Source organism: Phyllobates terribilis, unplaced genomic scaffold, assembly GCF_046119375.1.
Source record: "Phyllobates terribilis strain yellow unplaced genomic scaffold, ASM4611937v1 Scaffold_1__5_contigs__length_1240528914, whole genome shotgun sequence".
Lineage (NCBI taxonomy): Eukaryota > Metazoa > Chordata > Amphibia > Anura > Dendrobatidae > Phyllobates > Phyllobates terribilis.
This window is the reverse complement of record NW_027362761.1, coordinates 175,048,004-175,068,023: the sequence shown is the minus strand read 5'-3', so window position 1 is coordinate 175,068,023 and position 20,020 is coordinate 175,048,004. Positions and strand designations below refer to the sequence as shown.

The window sequence follows — 20,020 nt, the reverse complement described above, 5'->3', positions numbered from 1 at the left end:
AACACATCTAAAGAAGCTGGCCCAGTTCTGGAAAAGCATTCTTTGGACAGATAAAACTAAGATCAACATGTACCAGAATAATGGGAAGAAGTATGTGACGCTGGACACTTCTTACCGACACACAGTGAGGCAGAGAAGTCAAACATTCCGGGGTCAGTATCAAGAGAGCACATAGAAAACCAAGAGGAAAGATAAAGGCGTAAGTCAGGTCACGGTCCGGGGTCAAAATAAAGGGAGATTGAGAATCAAAGCAACAGGACAAGACTAAGGGACAGTCAGAACATGGTCCAAAGGATCAGGCAGCGGAAGATCAGAACTCAGCACAATAGAATCAGGCAAACCCTCACCAGGAAGCACAACCTACGTTTGGCAGAGATCAGAGGCAGACAGCTCAGTTAGGTAGCTGGGCAATCTCCAGAACAGAGAAAACCTGGTGAAAGACCAGCACCTCCCAGTCCCAGATTGAATGGCCGAACTGTCAATCAAGGTACCAACAGCTCAGTACGTCCATCACAAGACTGAACGGCCAAGCTGTCAATCAAAACACCAACAACTCTGCATGACCCAGATTCCATGGGACAGCAAAACAGTCATTCACTGAGTGGAGGAATCGTGATAGTACTCCCCTCTTCTAGAGGGGGGTCACTGGACTGCCAGGCTTCCCAGGAAACCTGCGATGGAAGGCCCTGACTAAACAATCGGCGTTTATGGCTATAGCAGGGACCCAGTGTCACTCCTCTGGTCCGTAACCTCTCCAATGAATGAGGCACTGGAGGCAATTACGGACTTTCCAAGAATCAACACTCTTTTGCACTTCAAACTCAAAACTGTCTGACAGAAAACGGTGAAGGCAGAGATGGAGACAAAACCGAAAGGACAACTCTCTTAGCAGTGATTTATGGAATACATTTGGAATGTGAAAAGATGGAGGGAGTTTTAATCTGAAAGCCACCGGGTTAACTCAAAAATCTCTTATGGACCAATAAACTTAGGACCCAACTTCACTGATGGCACTTTCAATTGAATATTCTTGGAAGACGTTATCACCAACTTTGAATATTGGATCCCCGAACATTTCCTATTGCTCTTCCGTTTCTTGCAAAGCTTAGCCACCCCAATATTCTTCTTAACCTCCCACCAGACATCCCCAAGTTTTTTTATGGCAACCTCTACTCCAGGACAACCAGAACTCATCCTCGAGAATTCACCAAAATGAGGATGAAAACCATAATTACAAAAACAGTCAAAGTTCGAGTAGACTGGTAAACCCAACTGTTAAAGGTGAACTCAGCAAGAGGTAAGAATGAGGAACAGTCCTCCTGCCGAGCTGCAACGAAACACCTTAGAATTTGATTTGTCCTCTCTGTCTCACCATTGGTTTCAGGGTGGTAAGCTGAGGAAAACAAGTCAATCCCCAATTTCTTACAAAACGCGCTCCAGAATTTGGAGACAAACTGCACCCACCTATCAGATATAATGTTCCAAGGAATGCCATGCAATCTTACCACATGATTGATAAAAAAAAAACTGGAAAGCTCCTCTGCATTAGGTAACTGTTATGTCCAATGATTGGGAATTTCATAGACTATAATGGACTTCTTACAGTTGCTATGTATCCGTTTTATTTCATTGCTGTAATGTTTACTTGAAGTTTGTCCCTTCTCTCTCTCTGTCTCCCTCTCATGTGGCTGTGAGGTAACTAACCCCTCCCTTCTTCTTCCTGCTTCTCCTCATTCTCCATCTTACCACCATTAGAAGCTCATGTGCTCACAGCCTGTCTCTCAGTCAAAGTTCTTTTTCCCTGCTGCTGTATGCACTATAACAAGATTCCTGCTGCTGTATGCACTATAACAAGATTCCTGCAAGAAAAATAAAGTTTCTTCTAAATCTTCATCAACGTGGCTTCTTGCGGCCGAGTTAAAGCTATCTGCGAACATCGCCCTTGTAAGGTGAAGAGGCAGTCTGGAAACAGTGTCTCACAGCGCCCTATACTTACAGCACAGCCTTGGGGACAGAATAGTAAAAAGAACTTCCCAGATTCATCTGTAAAGCCAGCCACAGCTTCTATAAAGCTACAGAACATTTTGCAGAGCATCTGCTCTCAGCATATTAGCGATCATCCAGTGTCCCTTCTCCCTGTGAATTAAGATGGCTGAGGGAATGACTACCTGGTCTCTGCCAGACCCATTGTTAGATGAAGAATGTATAGAACTTGATCCACCGTCTAGTGAGAAGGCTAAACGTCCTACAAAACCTACATGGAAAGTTAGAGAGAACTTTGAAACCATTAAACATGAACCTTCCTGTGTTATAGCAGACTTATGAAAAAAACTGCTGAGTCACATTGACGGCCTCTCTCAGTCTGCTTCTCTCAAACTACCACCAGAGGGAACTTGTACAAAAGTCTTCAGATTATCAACTATATGTCAGAACAACGGATGACTATGTCACAATTCTACGAAAACGTAATACAATCTGTTTGCTGTAAAGAGCTGCAAGCTTTCCAACAACTTAACTCAGAGAGATTGCATGGTGCGTGCCATTAAAGCCAAGATAGAGGCAAGAATTGCACAAATAGCTGAGATGTCATCTCGCATGTTTGGCTCAGCCAGGCAGTCAAAGCGATCATCCAAGTCACGCTCTTCAAAATCTTCAACTATCAGCGAACAGCTTATAAGAGCACGTGCTGAAGCCGAGGCTACTAAAGGTACAAGCTGCATTTGCTCAAACGAAAACTGAGATGGAAGTAGAGGCAGCCGAAGCAGCGTGGAGAAAGGCGGAAATAAAGGCAGAAATGGAAGCCAGCGCAGCACGCCAAAACGCAGAAATGGAAGCCAGCGCAGCACACAAAAAGGCAGAAATAGAGGCCCTAGAGAAGGAATGTGAACACGCCACAGCCATGGCAAGGTTAAAGGTCCTGGAACAAGCTATCAATGGGAGCCAAAGAGACAGAATCAGTTTAAGTGATTTTGATACTGAAGGCTCTCTTAAGCGTACAAGAGACTATGTACAAAACCAAAATAGTGCACCCATGATTCCAGCAATCATTCCTGATGCCATAGACATTCCTCTAGCGCAACAGGACACAGAGCCCTTATTAGCATCCTGCATTCAAGGTCAGTGTAACACGCTGCCAACCTTTCATCCTGAAGCTCCTTTGTGCACCAGAATGTACCAGGCCCCTCCACCTCACCAAACCCTACACACAGAAGCACACGTGCAAACCAATACACAGGCAAGTCATCACATTCTGGTCAGCCACACAGTTCCAGCTCCATGTGTGGCAGAAACTATGCACATTAAACCAGTTACTGGACTGAATGCCTACGCTGCACCATACTTTCCTGCATTTCTAGGTCAAAACACCACAGACTGTATGAACACTGCTACCCAGCCAGCAACTGTCTTTCCAAAATCAGAGCATGCTGACATATCCACCTTTGCAAGCTACATGGTTCATCGCGAACTAAGACCGGTCTTACAATGTTTGATGATCAACCTGAAAACTACAGGGATTTGAAATGCGCCTTTAGAACTGCTATTAGTGCCCTCGGCATCACTGCTGCTGAAGAGCTAGATCTGCTGATCAGGTGGCTCGGGCCATAATCTACAGAACGTGTCAAGAGACTTAGATCTGTCCACATAAGTAATCCAATGGCTGGTCTCACTGCTGCATTGGAGAGACTAGAACAAAGCTATGGTAGTCCTGAAGCCATAGAAAATGCTCTGTTCAAGCGTCTAGAGGATTTTCCAAAAATATCCAGTAAGGACAGTCTAAAATTCCAAGAGCTCAGTGACCTCCTGTTAGAGCTTCAGCTGGCCAAAGCAGACCCGCATCTGCCTGGCTTCAACTACCTGGACACTGCTCATGGGGTAATCCCAATAGTTTCTAAGCTACCATTCAAAATCCAAGATAGATGGGCCACACTTGGATCAAAATGCAAAAGGGAAAACCGAGTCTCCTTTCCTCCATTTTCCTACTTCTGGGAGTTTATCGAAACTATTGCAGAGTGCAAGACTGACCCAAACTTCTTCTATGGAGAACCAAGCGGCCCTGGTTCATTCCCTCCCAAGTATGAAAGTCCATGTTCAAGCAACAGAAACTGCAGCAGTCCAGTGTCAGTGAAGAAGCCTGATGTTCTTCCCACACCTTCACCAGCTCCAGACAAGAGTGAGGTATGTGAAAAGGTTGAAAATCCTAATCGTATGTATCCCATTCATAAGATGCCACATCTCCTAAAGAAGTGCATCATCTTCAGAAAAAAAACTCTCCAGGAACGTAAGGAGCTTCTAAAGAAGTTTAGGGTATGTTACAGATGTGGTGCGTCTACTGAACACTTTGCTAAAGACTGTAAAACCTCTAAGTGTTTTGAGTGCGACAGTGAGGACCACGTACAAGCGCTCCATCCATCCCAACCGAACTCTGCATCGCTTACGCCTTCCCCCACCACAAGACATGGCGAGAAGAATGCAGCAGGCGGCAAGTCCTACCACAATATCTTCATGTATAGAAGTCTACGCAGAAGACCTGTGTGACAAGTCCTGTGCGTAGATATGTCTGGTGAACGTGCATCCTAAGAGTCAACCAGAGAAAACCGTAAAGATGTACGCCGTTCTGGATGATCAGAGCAACCGATCCCTTGCAAGGTCAGAACTCTTTGATCTGTTTGATTTAAAGGGAAACGCTCACCCCTACACCCTGAGCACCTGTAACCTGTAGTGGTGTTACAGAGGTCTCTGGGAGCAGAGCCAATGGTCTCATAGTATATTCTATTGAGAACAATGTGAAGATACCCCTACCCACTTTAGTCGAGTGCAACCAGATACCATCCAACAGAGAGGAGATCCCAACTCGAGAGGCTGCTCGTCACCCCCATCTAAAGACTATAGCCAACAAGATACCAGCTCTTGACAACAGTACGAATATCCTAATTCTGCTTGGCAGGGACATTCTGCAGCTACACAAGGTTTGTCAGCAAATTAACGGACCACATGATGCTCCATTTGCTCAACGCTTTGATCTAGGCTGGGCTATCATGGGTGATGTCTGCATGGAAAGAACGAAGAGACCTACAAGGATCTTATTTAAAGACTCATGTCTTGCCAAATGGTCGCAGCACTTACTTTCTGCCATGCCCGCATCATTACTGGGTGAAAGAGAAGCCAAGTAACAGTAAGTGGCAGCAAAAAACCCCCGACAACATGAACATGTTCCCGTCCTGTGATGACAGCCTCGGGTCAACAGTGGTCAATTCTACATGTGAAGACAACCGGCTGGTACCTGCAAGAGAAGACAGTGGGATCTACCTCAGGTTCTTATGGCACAAGGACAATGACGTCCACAACGAGGTCATAGACTACTGGACGAAGGTACATGTCTTCGGGAACAGCCCCTCACCTGCTGCAGCAATCTGTGGATCAAGACGGACAGCCCAGGAAGGTGACCGAGAGTATGGATCTGATGCTTGTCTATCTGTGGAGAAGAACTTCTATGTAGATGATGTGCTTAAATCTCTACCCACAAGTGAAGAGACAATTGATCTCTCTAGAACACAGGAAATGTTCGCTGCAAACCTCAGACCTCACAAGATCATCTCCATCAGCCAGGAGGTAATGAAGGCATTTCCATCTAAGGACAGTACAATGAGCTTAAAGGATCTTGATCTGGGTTCTGACATTCCTTCTATGCAATGCAGCCTTGGTCTGCTCTAGGACATTAAACAGGACACGTTTCATTCCAAGTGTCAGTCTGCATTAAACCCTTCACCAAATGAGGAGTCTTACCTGTCGTGAACAGCATATACGATCCTCTCGGATTTATAGCACCCATCACCATTCAAGGCAAGATTCTGTTGAGACATCCCATCTCGTTCCTATCTGGTTCTGCCTTAAGGTCCCTTTCAGCCACCACTAGAAGAGAAGTCTACATTTTCTCTGACGCACCTACAAGGGTCATAGCTGCAGTAGCCTAGTGGAAGACCTCAGAAGCCGTCAACAAGGTACATTGTCCAGGACAGGGCGAAACTAGCCTAAAAGCCTGCTCACACTGCACCAAGACTTGGTCTTTGTGCTGCTATACTAGCACTGGAGGTTGCCAAAGTTGCCCCTGAACAGTGGCACCACATCAGTGACCTGCATTCAACTTACCCAGAAACGGGACTCATGGCTGCATCTAGCCTTTGTGACAACACCTGGCTGTCGTCTCCAAGTTTTGTTCCTGAGGACCCTTGTTCTGTCAATGCTGGCAGCACATTTATACTTGACGAACCAGTCGCTGACGGAGAGATCAGACCCGCCCTCTCTACACGCTGCATACCTGTGACACCAAAGTTGAAACTGAGGCCTCATCACTCTGGACGCTTCTCGAGCTGGTCACCAGTTGTGCAGGCTGGTATTGACTTGTACTGCCAAGTGCGTCATGGGAGAAGGTATCACATGAAGGACATTGCTACTGGACACAGCTTACGGCGGGGAGCCTACCGCCATATACTTCCAGCTGTGTTAGAATATTGGAACTTTCTCCAGTGGATTGTTGGGTTGGTGGCAGTGTTTGCACGTTGCGGCTTCCCCAATCCGAAGATGGGTTTCCATTTTGACTCTGATTATCCGGCTGTTGAGGACTTCAGGCTGAAAATTGGACTACAACTGTTATTGTTGTATGCTTGTGTCTTTCTTTTTGTTTTTCAGGTCTACTGTGACATCCTCAGAAGACATCACGTCAAAGGAATCATTGAAATCTAAAGATTTCAGACGGGGAGTGTTATGTTCAATGATTGGGAATTTCATAGACTATAATGAACTTCTTACAGTTGCTATGTATTACTGTTTTATTTCATTGCTGTAATGTTTACTTTACTTGAAGTTTGTCTCTTCTCTCTCCCTGTCTCCCTCTCATGTGGCTGTGAGGTAACTAACCCCTCCCTTCTTCTTCCTGCTTCTCCTCATTCTCCATCTTACCACCATTAGAAGCTCATGTGCTCACAGCCTGTTTCTCAGTCAAAGTTCTTTTTCCCTGCTGCTGTATGCACTATAACAAGATTCCTATAAGAAAAATAAAGTTTCTTCTAAATATTCATCAACGTGCCATCCTGCGGTCGAGTTAAGGCTATCTGCAAACATCGCCCTTGTAAGTAAGGTGAAGAGGCAGTCTAGAAACAGTGTCTCACAGCGCCCTATACTTACAGCACAGCCATGGGGACAGAATAGTAACCCCGATAATGGAACAAAGTGAGCCTGTTTACTGAATCGGTCAACTATCACCCAAATAACAGTTTTCCCACTAGACAAAGGCAAATCTGTAATGAAATCCATGGACAAATGAGTTCATGGTCTTTCTGGAATAGGCAATGAAGCCAATTCGCCTGCTGGTTATGACAAACTTTAGCGTGTGCAAACTTCTCAAGCGGATACAAAACCCTTATTATTGTTAAGCATGGATGGCCATTAAAATAGTCTACATATAGCTTTTTGCATAGCAGTCGCCCTGGGGTGGCTGACTAGACAAGTGTATGGAAGCAAGTCTGCGCCCACTGGCCGGGAGTATGTATAATGCATACATACCGTCTGGTCCCGACTCAGAAACCGGCGAATCCCCTCAGCGCACAGTGCGTGCGCTGATGGGATTCATAAGTCTGCAGTCACACAGACTCACTGCAGACTTATCAATTTGGACCGGACAACCCCCTTTAACGAACTGCGAAAAACTACTAATAAAATTTCTATAGTAATTGGCAAAAAAATGCTGTAGTGCTTTAAGGTCGCGAGGTTTAACCCATTCAGTTATAGCCTGCACCTTCCCAGGATCCATCTTAAACCCTTCAGCAGATACAATGAGCCCCAGAAACTATATTTCTTGAACAGAGAAAGTACACTTTTCTAATTTAACAAACAAAGAATTTTTCCTGAGTTTTTGTAAAACATAATGAACATGCTCATAGTGTGAACTCAGGTGAGACAAAATAATTAGAATGTCATCAAGGTATACCAAAATAAACCTTCCAATGATATCAGAAAGAAATATTCATAAAGTTCTAAAAGACAGCAGGTACACTGGTCAAACCAAAAGGCATGACCAGATTCTCAAATAGACCCTCAGATGTTAAAAACGCTGTCTTCCACTCATCACCCTTCTGGATGCGTATCAAATTATAAGCCCGTCTAAAGTCAAATTTAGAAAACCATTTAGCCCCAGTGAGCTGATTATATAGGTCTTGGATGAGTGGAAGTGGGTAAGTATTCTTAACCGTAATTTTTTTTTTTCACGGAAATCGAGGCAAGGACGGAGACCCCCATCTTTATTTTTTACAAAGAAGAAACCAGCAGCTACAGGCGAGGAGGAAGGACGAATATGACCCTTCCCTAAACTTTCATTTACATATTCTTTCACAGCAGTATGTTTAGGTCCCGACAAATTGTACAGGCGAGCTTTAGGCAATTTGGCATTTAGGAATAAGATCAATTGCACAATCATAAGGACAATGCGGAGGTAGTATTTCTGCCTCTTTTTCTGAGAACACATCACCTAAGTCTTTCAGGTACGCCTGCAGACCCTCCATACTAGCGGAGCAAATTTGTACAGAACGAAGACATTCATTATGACAGTTGGGACTCCACTTAACAATATCTATTTGACACCAATCAATAACTGGGTTATGATCATGCAGCCATGGAAACCCCAACACCAACTGAGAACGTAAATTATCCAAGACATCAGGAGATAGGCCACGGCCCTACTATCAGTATTTGGACAGTATTTTTTCTCAGGAGTGGGAGCCAAAACCAGGAGAGGAACAATCAGAGAAAAGGTATAATAGAAACAAGTCACCAATTCTGCATTTATCACCCACTCCTGGTTTTGGCTCCCACTCCCGAGAAAAAAATACTGACCGAATACTGATAGTGGGGCCGTGGCCTTAGTGTGAATTCCACCGTTACCAGATGGACAAAGTTCTAGAGTAACTGTCTTGTCAATGGCGACAATTTTAATGGGTCTTTCCAATCTAACTTTCCCTAATCCGAATTTAAGAACCAGTCCAGAATCAATAAAGTTTGCAACAGACCTACAGTCAATGAAAGCAAGTGCAGGTAACCACAGGTTCTGAAAACATAGTTCCACGTTCAACAGTACGATATCTGACCAGTAAAAAAGGTACTTGGAAGCCTAGGTGACCTCCTCAGTAATTGAATAGTCCTTGAGATAATGCCCAACGCGACCACAGTAGAATCAGAGTCCGAGATCGCGAAGACGTTTCCTCTCCATGGTTCGAGAGCTGGCTGCTCCAACCTCCATTGGTTACATCTCAGGTAAGGAAACAGACTCAGGAAGAATGACTGAAATCCCCTGTTGCTCATCACGTCTTTCCTGAATTCTACGATCCATACAAATGGCCTGAGTCATAGCCTCCCCCAAAACACGAAGTGGGGTATGCAAAGCCAGGGCATCTGTTACGCTCGCGCCCGGACTGACTGGCGTGAGCGTGATTAGTGATCCCACTGTACCATGAACCGAGGAGTGCCTAGAGGGGAATAACTAAGTATCAACCCGATCCGACCAAGGTCGCACGACGGCTCAGTCGACTCTGTGAACCAGGGAGGAACCGAGCTGAGGGACCAGGTGCTACTCCAGGTCAGACCCCGGTCACAGCTGTTGACCCACACCGGGGAAAGCAGGAGCAGGCAGGTTAAACTGGCATATTGACTGGTGAGTACTGGCAGGCACGGCTGGTATGCAGACAGGTGGATATTGACAGGCACGGCTGGTATGCAGACAGGTGGGCACTGGTAGGCACGGCTGGCATGCAGACAGGTGGGCACAGACAGGCACGGCTAACATGCAGACAGGCGGGTACTGGCAAGTAGGAACGTAGGCAGGATAGGGACCAGTACAGACTGGGATACAGGAACAGAGCCGCACGTGCGGTAGACAAGCAAAACGGAGCAAAACTCGCAGATGCGGTGAACAAGCAAAGCAGAGCAAAACCCGCAGATGCGGTGAACAAGCACAGCAGAGGAAAACCCGCAGATGCGGTGAACAAGCAAAGCAGAGCAAAACCCGCAGATGCGGTGAACAAGCAAAGCAGGGCAAAACCCGCAGATGCGGCAAACAAGCAAAGCAGAGCAAAACCGCAGATGCTGTGAACAAGCAAAGCAGAGCAAAACCCGCAGATGCGGTGAACAAGCAAAGCAGAGCAAAGCCCGCAGATGCGGTGAACAAGCAAAGCAGAGCAAAACCCGCAGATCCGGTGAACAAGCAAAGCAGAGCAAAACCGCAGATGCTGTGAACTAGCAAAGCAGAGCAAAACCGCAGGTGCAGTGAGCAAGCAGAGCAAAGGAAAACCGGCAGATGCGGTAGACAGGACAGGGCTCTGTTCACATGGAACAGACTGGAGAACACAAGAAGATAGCTGGAACACAGGAGTTAGATACAGAGGCAGGGAAACAGAACGAGCAGAACCAGATACATACAAGGTACTTGCAATGAATTAGCGAGTGGACACAAAACTCACAAACAGAAGTGCAGAGACAACGAGTTGGAGTTAGGTGCAGGTTCAGACGCTGCAGGAAAAAGGGAAGATACAGACATAGAGACAAACAAGTAACGGACTAGGACACTGTTCAGACAGGGCCTGAACCAGGAACATGATACAGGAACGAGCCTGGGAACTCAGCCCCCAGGGTGGCAGAAACAAACTAGAAGTCACAGGTACAGACAGCGGCCCTGGGTACTCAGCCCCCAGGGAGGCAGAAACAGACTAGAGTCAGGACAGGACCTGGCAACTCAGTTGCAAAGACAAACTGAGTGAAACTGTTGCTCAGGCACCTCCTACTGGGTGGAGGGGGTTTAAGTATCCAGTGACTCACAGCAATAGGCTAGGGACGCATTAGGACTGTGCACACTGTAGCTATAAGAAACAAGCAGAAAGCCGCACCGACGCCCTAAGCAATCAGACAAGAGACATGGACAGAGCAGGTACTGGAGCAAAGAGTGCAGCATGGACTGACAGGTAAGATTGCGGTCTTGCATGGTGGGAGGTGGTGCACCATGCAAGCTCGCCGCCAGGGATGTTACAGCGTCCTTAAGAGTATCCGTAAGACCACAGCGAAACTAACACCTGAGAGCGGCATCATTCCACAGTACCTCAGAGGACAATTGCGGTCACTGTCCAAATATTTCCAGACCTAACTGTATGTATGTATATATATATATATGTGCGTAATTTTTTATTAATGTATTGTCCCACACAGTTTATGATGGCGTTGGGTATTGGAGTGGACAATTCTGGGATTTGTTTTGGTTATAAAATGTAACTTTCTAGTATATTCCAATAGCTTCTGGGCATTGTATGAAGCCTATGATTGTGCAGCTGCTGTCTCACTGAGGAGTGTAGAGCCTGTGCAGTGACCCCACAGCGGGGAGGAAGCATTAGAGCTGCGGCTGATGAGATGTAAACAAGACCTTTCCATTCACTGACAGGAAGCAGTATACTAGTAAGTGGGAGCACTGTGCCCCCCACTGCTCATGCTTCAGCATGGCCTCCATAGTCTGCAGCACCCCCACTGACTAGGATGGGCCTGGTAGCAGCTCCCTGCACAGCCCATCCCATGGTGCCTGACTGACCTGTGTGAGGGCACTACACAGGGCACTGCCGCAGGACAATGCCAGCCTGTGTCTCCCTGCTATAGGTAGAGCTGGGAGTGGCCGGCCCGGCTGTGTACTGATGTCACCAGGAGAGGCGGGGGCTCACACAGGGCTGCTGGTGGCTGCAGAAGAAGAAAAGGAGGAGGAGGAAGATGGTGGAATCAGATGTGAGAACCGCTGCTGCCCCCAGCCCCCATTCTCCGAGCTGTCACCGGCTCTGCTGCTAACAGCCGGGTGATGCCCACCGCTGCCTGCTCTGTGATTTCTCCCGAGGAGCCTCTCTCCAGGGGTTTCTGGGTAAGTGCAGGATCTGGGCAGTGGTCATGTAGCTGAGGGCTTGGTGCACCTTCCAGGGAGAGGTGTGGACTGCCAGGCGGGCACTGCAGGACGGGGCAGGCTGTTGGAGGAGCATGGCCTGCTATGCGGACAGTGGGTGGCTGCAGCATCTGCTGGCAACTAACCCGAGGACCACTGTGAGCACTGAGGGAGGGATGCAGTGCTGGGCAGAGGCCTGGCTGGGAGAATGATTGACACTGCTGAGGCAAGGGTTAATCCTAGTGCCCCGTGTGCCAGCTTGTCACATAGGTGTATGGATGGCAGCCCCTGCTGTGATCAGTGCCAGTGCTGAGAGGAGCTGGACTTCAGACTGGAGCTGAGGAACAGTCTGGAATGGAGCTGTATGAGCACATGGCAGGAGGCTGGCACTTATTGTGATGTATAGGCATCTGTAGTGCCACCTCTGCCACCTATAGGCATGGATCTGGTTGCATGGCACTGAGCCATAACATTCACACCATATGGAAGACATCCTTGATTTGTATGTAACACTGTATTTAGTAACCTCCTACTAAACCTTACTGATACCTTCAATTGAATGAAGAGGGTCATGAAGTAGATCATGCCACCGCCGGAAATCACAGGAATAGGGATGATGGTGCCATCCGGAGAACAGAAAAGTGCATTATACAGATCAAGGGTGGGTGGGCAGACATGGAATGTTTCCTGGCCATTAGATAGATATGGGATAGATAGATATGAGATAGATAGGTTGGTAGATGGATGGATGGATGGATAGATAGATATGGGATGGATGGATAGATGGGTGGGCAGATATGGAATGTTTGCTGGCTATTATATAGATAGATATGGGATAGATATGAGATGGGTAGATGGATAGATATTAGATACATAGCTAGTCCTAAGCGTCACTGACTATGCTTGTCAATGCAGTTTAAAAAAAAAAATGTATATTGACTTATACTGGCCAAGCGTCCTGCCAGAAGGATGAAGAATGATAGCCTGTAGATATGGCGACTACACATCAGGAGCCTTTCCCCAGCTCAATGACCAATGTGATGTGTAATGAGCTCTGCTGATTGACCTTGGTCAGACTCACACTTTGGGTATTTAATAGATCTATAGACAGAGATGTAGATAGATCTTGATTTGCACCTACTGTGTCAGCTGCTTTTAATTCACAACTAATTCATTGTATATGTAGCTTAGCCCTTGTAATCCTCACCTCTGTACAGAACGTATTCTTCTCATTACGATCTGATTTGCTGACCGCAGATATATACTAGAATGTATGGTAAGGAAATATATGAAGTTTCTGATCCCGACCTCTGAGATTTAGCTCAGATATTATAACGTTGCCATATTATATATAAACAGAAGAAGCGTAAAAGGGCAAAATGGCAAAAAACAAACCAAAGGTGAGAAGAGAGGAAATATGGAATCTGTAGGAATAACAGTGTAGAGTATGAAACGTCCTAAATTCTACAAATATTGGTGCGGCGGCCATATAACCTAATTATAACTGTGTGCGTCAAGCTGTGCCTGCATGTCCTGATTGCTTTCTAACATCAGTGGCACAACTGATTAGTTTTCTCATAATAACAGTATAATTTTCTTGAGAATTTGCATTCTGGCGTATAATGTGAAGTTTATATAGGTTATCTGGGACTTTATAATTAGATGGTGGGGGTTGGATTGTCGTCAATCTCAAGGATCAGCAGTTTGAAGGTGGTAAAACTGCATCCCCTTCATCATTTTCTAGGCACAGTGCTGTACTTTTAGCAGTGGCCATGTCTGTTATCACAAATCACTATAGTGACCTTCCATTCAAGTGAATGGGACTGGGGTGTAATACCAGGCACAGCCACTACTAAAAGTGCAGCGCTGTGCCTGGTAAACAATCAAGGGTATGCAGCCCTAGTCTGAGTGCTACTGCCCTGCAGCAGCTGAGTGGTGGGGATACCTAGAGTCAACCTCCCACCCATCTTGCATTGACAGCCTAAGGATAGCTCATCAGCTAAGTCTAGGATAGCCCATTTATCTTCTGTGGTCTTGTGACAATAGTAATAATCTCTGCACGGCAAGCTATCTGATGTTGGAAGAGGCTGCAGCTTTCATATGACCGACTCTGTCCTGAGATTTGGACCCCACTGATCGGTTATTGATCAGGATAGTCCATTGGTATTTTGATCCTGACAAAGTTCTTTACGCTTGACCAAGGAGTCCCTGACACAAAGAAACGCATAGCTATTAATCTAACCTCTTTGACCACACGGCTTTTATTGAAGAATGTGTCCGAATGATGTCCTGTTCTATTTTAGCTATTTAGGACCCCCCGTTCCTTGGCTGGTTATCTAGGAACATGAAATTGGACGTTGGCAGCATGCTCTTGAACACTTGTATTGGCGCTGTGCCTACACAATAGCACAAGCTAACAAGCTTTGCTTCTATGATTGGGTCACTGCGCCCACAACACGTTTTTTACTCTACGAAATGCTGTTTTCTTCTTTTTTTAGCTTGTTTTTTTCTTGTTTATTGACACCAGCAACAACAGATAACGGCAGATGGTGCTTCATTGTGTTGGTGCATAATCAGCGGCCCAGCGCTCATTTATTATCAGCGTCAAGTGAGATCAAATCAGCCTGTATCCACTCAATGGCTGCCAGTTCTGCTTTCTCTTAATTGTAACATCAGTATACCTGCTGTGTCACACTGCTGAGGACCAGGTCGCTGAAATGTAGGCAATCGCTTGTGGAGTCTTTTCACAGATGTCTTAAAAAAAAAAGTCTCCTTGTCTTCCTGCAACGAATGGAGTGACGCGGGGGACTTCACACCAACTCCTTCAATGCCATCATTTCTTTACTGTGTGAATTTCTCCTTGGAATCTTGTCACAAGAGAGTCGTATGAAAGTCACGTGAAAAATGGCATTTAACTTTCCCCTGGAAATTAGTCCAGGTAAAAGAAAGCTGGCCCTCCAGTACCATTTATTGGATGTTGCTACAATGTCAGGCCACGTTCACATGTTCAGTATTTGGTCAGTATTTTACCTCAGTATCTGTAAGCCAAAACCAGGAGTGGGTGATAAAACACAGAAGTGGTGACGTGTTTCTATTATACTTTTCCTCTGATTGTTCCACTCCTGGTTTTGGCCTACAAATACTGATGTAAAATACTGACCAAATACTGATAGTCCACGCTCACCCTAAGGCCTCATGCAGATGTCAGTTTTTCTCTATTACGCGTTCTAGTCGTGCTTTTCATGTATAGAACTCGTACCTATTCTAGTCTATGGTGCTGTTCTCATGTCCATGTATTTTTTGCGGACAGTGTTCTGCACAAAATCACAGAGACATGTCCGATTTTGATCCGAGTCTCCAAAGCTAATTAAACAATGCAAGTTTATGGTCTGTGAAAAAATCTGACAGCTCAGGTGCCCTCCGTGTGCTGTTCGTTTTTCACAGACTGTTTGATAGGAGAAGCTTCAGGAAACCTTCATCAGTTGTTGTTGTTTTTTTTTTTTGATCCGAGAAGAGATAATGAAACTCTGATGGTAAAAACTGACATTGTGAACAAACTCTGATAAAAAAAAACCCTGATGAAACTCAGTGTGCATAATACTACTCAGACAACACAGGGTGAGGGTAAAATAGTGTGGCAATATTTTATTGAACCACCAAATGGACAATAAATACGTAGAGCAGTCCCAGCAAATACCCAAGATGGTGAAAAATTACAGTCTCACCCTTCCGCTGGCCCGCTGGGAATAGATCAGCTGCGACTTTGGGACTTCCAGGACCAACTACCTCAACCAGTGGCCCCCTGCTTTTGGCGGGCCCCCACAGAGAGGAGGTAGCGGCAAGCTTAGGATGCTGACAGTCCATCGAGGTACAAGGCCAGGAGACCCGAGGGTCCCACCCTGGCTTCTCCGAGAGTTTCCATGGGGCCATATGACGGGCTGGTCCCAATCTGGCTTCTCCGACCGTCTCCATGGGTTACAGGCAACCGGAGGGTCCCACCTGGCAACCCCACCGGAGGGTCCCACCTGGCAACCCCAAACAATATATCCATGGGGTCAGGTGGCCTCATTGTCCCAACCTGCTTTCCCCAAATGTATCCATGAGATCTCTGATGGTCAATTGAACAGATCTGTATCCTTCCAGTCAGGGCCATGTACCCTTAGGCTGGAATCGTGTAGAATCCAAATCTGTGTCTTTCTGGATGGAGCCATGCTACCAATCTACTGTTTTGAAGAGTCGCTCTGATTCTTTTTGTAAAGTCTGCCTGCTACAGAGGCCTTGTCCTTTAAATAGTTCACAATTGTCCTTTCAAGCACACATCCACAGGTCAAGGATTAGGGATGATATTATTCCACAGGTCTCAGGTCTCATTGTTTGAGCATTTAATCAATTTTCATAGTTTGTATCCCCCTGCTCTTTAAATCAACAACTAGCTAGCTTAGTACGATATGTAATTAGTATATTAACAAACATTGTTGTTTCCATACCAAGAGAAGTCAAGTCAACATTCAGTTTTAGGCCACGGCCCCACTATCAGTATTTGGTCAGTATTCAGTCAGTATTTTTTCTCAGGAGTGGGAGCCAAAACTAGAATTGGTGCACTTGTTTCTATTATACCTTTTCTCTGATTGTTCCACTCCTGGTTTTCGCTCCCACTCCTGAGTTAAAATACTGACTGAATACTGACCAAATACTGATAATGGGACCGTGGCCTTATACAAACACTAATATGTCCTTCTTGACCATCCAAAGAAACACATACATTCAAAAGTCAACACAAAGTTAATAGTGCATTTCTCCTGGCTTAACAAATTTAGATGTCTAGCTGATTAAGATTAGAAGCTGTCACACTCAGACCGTTTTTGTTGTGTAACGAGAAGAGTCACTGGCAGTGTCCTACCATTTAATGAGTCTTGTCTAAAGCTGCATTTACACTGCAAGAAAATGGTGAAAAAATGTTGTTAAAACAGTACTTTCACAACTATCTTGCAGTTTAAACAGGCTGCCGGTTACCTGATGAACAAGCAAAATGCTGGTACATCAGGTGAAATGATCTTTTGTGCAGCACAAAAAATCATCATTATTGGTGTTGCATCGTTCTGTGTAAACAGGACTCACTGCCAAGAACCATGGCAGCCTATGTGCACTGAGCAGGCTATTACAGATTACTCAATGTGCATCGTTAACTTTGCTTTGCCTGTGTAAACAGGCATTTAAGGCTACGTCTCCACAATGAGTTTTTTGATGAGTTTTTCATGTTGCACATTTTCTGCACTCATTAAGTAAAATAGGTTACTTGCATTTTTTCGAAAATATGCAGCGTCAAAAACTCATTGTTGGGAGTGTAGCCTAAATGACCACCGATCGATAAAAGTTTACTGATCAGGGGATGTACCGTGCCGCCAGTCGGTCCATGAAAACGGACACTTAGGCCAAGTGCTCACATTGAGTATTTGGTGAGCTTTTTACCTCAGTATTTGTAATCCAAAACCAGGAGTGGAACAATCTGAGGAAAAGTATAATAGAAACACGTCACCACTTCTGGATTTATCACCCACTCTTGGTTTTGGCTTACAAATAGTGAGGTAAAAAACTCACCAAAAACTCAATGTGTGAACGTAGTCCTGGAGTTCTTGCCGCCTTGTAATGCAGAACAAAGTACCATTTGGTAACTTGAGAGGCCTTTGACATGAGTCTAGTTTAGGAGTTGAAGATTCCCCTGAGGAGACGACCCACTGTCATAAGGAGCGTAAGGCGACATTCCTACGATGAGCTCTTGGTGAGTTTTGATGTTGGAGATTGTCTGCACTCATTAATTAAAATAGGTTACTTGTATTTTATGGAAAATATGCAGCGTACAAAATCACCAAAAACTAATTGTGGGAACATAGCCTTGCCCATGTTCACACGTTGAGTATTTGATGAGTTTTTTTACCTCAGTATTTGTAAGCCAAGACCAAGAGTGGGTAAAAAATGCAATAATGGTGCACGTGTTACTATTATACCTTTTCTCTGATTGTCCCACTCCTGGTTTTGGCTTACAAATACTGAGGTAAAATACTGACCAAATACTCAACGTGTGAATATGGCCTTATAGGCCAAGCAATGTTCCCTAGGAGGAAGGTATGCAGGATAGGTAATGGCTTATAAATGTAACTGTTTGTACCCTAGTTGTTACACTGCAAAACCACTGTGTGTGCACCTCAAAGAACTCTGTGAAAAGACCTCCTGATTCTTTGTTGTTAATAAGTCAACAGAATTGAGGGGCAAGGATCTTCTAGCTGTTGAGATCCCATTGCTGATCTTAGTGGGGGAATTACTACATATATATTACACTATTGAGAACTAGCAGGTATTCATTGTTAGGTAAATTATATGATATGTCGTCTCTATGGCCATGTAACTCTATGACCGCTGGTACAGTCTTCACATGCTTGTATGTAGACTTCCATAAATCACCTCACTTGGTGTGGCTGGAAAGCTGCACCTCAGTCACTGATAAGACGCCTTATGTGAGTACATATTGTACTGCTGCTTGGTAAACATCCGGTAGGGAGTGAGAAATTTATTGGAAAACTCACTAAAAGCACTTTTTATTCTTTGTGTTTCCTCTGTGACAAGATCCATAAATTACTTATTGTTTCGCATGGACACTAAACCTATGCGCGCACAGAGTTTTTCGAAGAGAGTTTTTGGGGCAGAAAGTGAGTGGAAGGGTATGTGCACACGATGCAGAAATGAAGCAGAAAATTTCTGCATCATTTCTGCATCTCCCTGGCAGAAAAAACGCATGCAGATTGTACATGCGTTTTTCCTGCGGAATACATGCGGATTCACATGCGTTTCCGCATGTGGATTGACAAGCGCTTTCCAGGCGATTTTAGCATCACCTGGAAAGTGCTTGACAACTAGGTCACACTATATAAATCCATGTAAACTGCATGGATTTATATAGTGTGACCCGAGAGAGTGTATATACTTACCTCCGATGGCCCGCGCTGTCCTGCTCAATCCGTTCTCCCTCGCCGGCAACTTTGAATTGAAAGACCTGCCGACGTCAGCGTCACGTGACCCGTCACATGACTCTGACGTCAGCGCAGGTCCTTCAACTCACTGCAAGTGCCGGGAACCAAGCAGGAGCGTTGCGCGGGCCGACAGAAGGTAATTATACATTTATTTTTTATTTTATTCTTGTTTTACAGATTTTTTAATGGTACCTGGGTGTGGATGAGAGTCTCCTCTCCTCTACACCCGGGTACCATCCGCACATTAGAACGCACCAATTACGCAAGTACAGATGCAGTCTTGCGGAATTGGCGCGTTCTAATGCAAGTCAATGGCGGTGAAAACGCAGCGTTTACGCAAAATTAATTGACATGCTGCGAATCTTTGAGCGCAGCGTTTACGCTGTGGAAAAATCCGCATCATGGGCACAGCACATGCGGATTTCAATTGGGGAACATTGCTGCCCTTCTACCATGCGTTTTTAATGCGTTTCCGCAACTGCAAAAACGCTTCGGAAACGCATTAAATACGCATCGTGTGAACTCAGCCGAAGACAGCAAAAAGACTCTTTGTGCTTGCATTTAGACAGCCCAGTCGTGGCCGTTAAGTACCGCTGATCAGCTACATGGAAGCCGATCAGCTGTGATTTAATAGTCTGTTTAAGCAGGTTGACTTCCATGTGCACAGAAAGATTGTTTTCAAGATCTTTCTGAGCGCAATGTCATTGTTCTTAGCAGCTTATGTCTCGTTTACACAGGACGATGAGCTGCCGAGAATGAAGACTTGTAAGCAAGCGTAAAAATCATTTCACCCGATAAACGAGCGTTATTTGTCGGGTGATTGGCGGCCTGTTTAGACAGGTGGATAATCCGGAAACATTTCCGATTATCAGCCAGTGTCAAGGCAGCAGAAGTAAATTCACACTTAGCAGATTGTTAGGCCACGGCCCCACTATCAGTATTTGGTCAGTATTTTTTTCTCAGGAGTGGGAGCCAAAACCAGGAGTGGGTGATAAATGCAGAATTGGTGACTTGTTTCTATTATACCTTTTCTCTGATTGTT

At 45.3% G+C, this 20,020-nt stretch overlaps 1 protein-coding gene across 3 annotated transcripts in view; it reads left to right on the top strand.

Annotated features, from left to right (window-relative positions):
• Nucleotides 1-10,980: 10,980 nt before the first annotated feature.
• APBA1 (amyloid beta precursor protein binding family A member 1) overlaps nucleotides 10,981-20,020 on the top strand; it is a 214,662-nt gene continuing 205,622 nt past the window's right edge. Inside the window, exon 1 of one of the 3 annotated variants that reach the window (XM_073670074.1) lies at nucleotides 10,981-11,003. The gene's annotated coding sequence lies outside the window, so the exon portion shown is untranslated. Of the gene's footprint in view, nucleotides 11,004-11,578; nucleotides 11,936-20,020 lie in introns of those variants that run through there. The other 2 variants (XM_073670132.1, XM_073670029.1) reach the window with 2 other exon arrangements.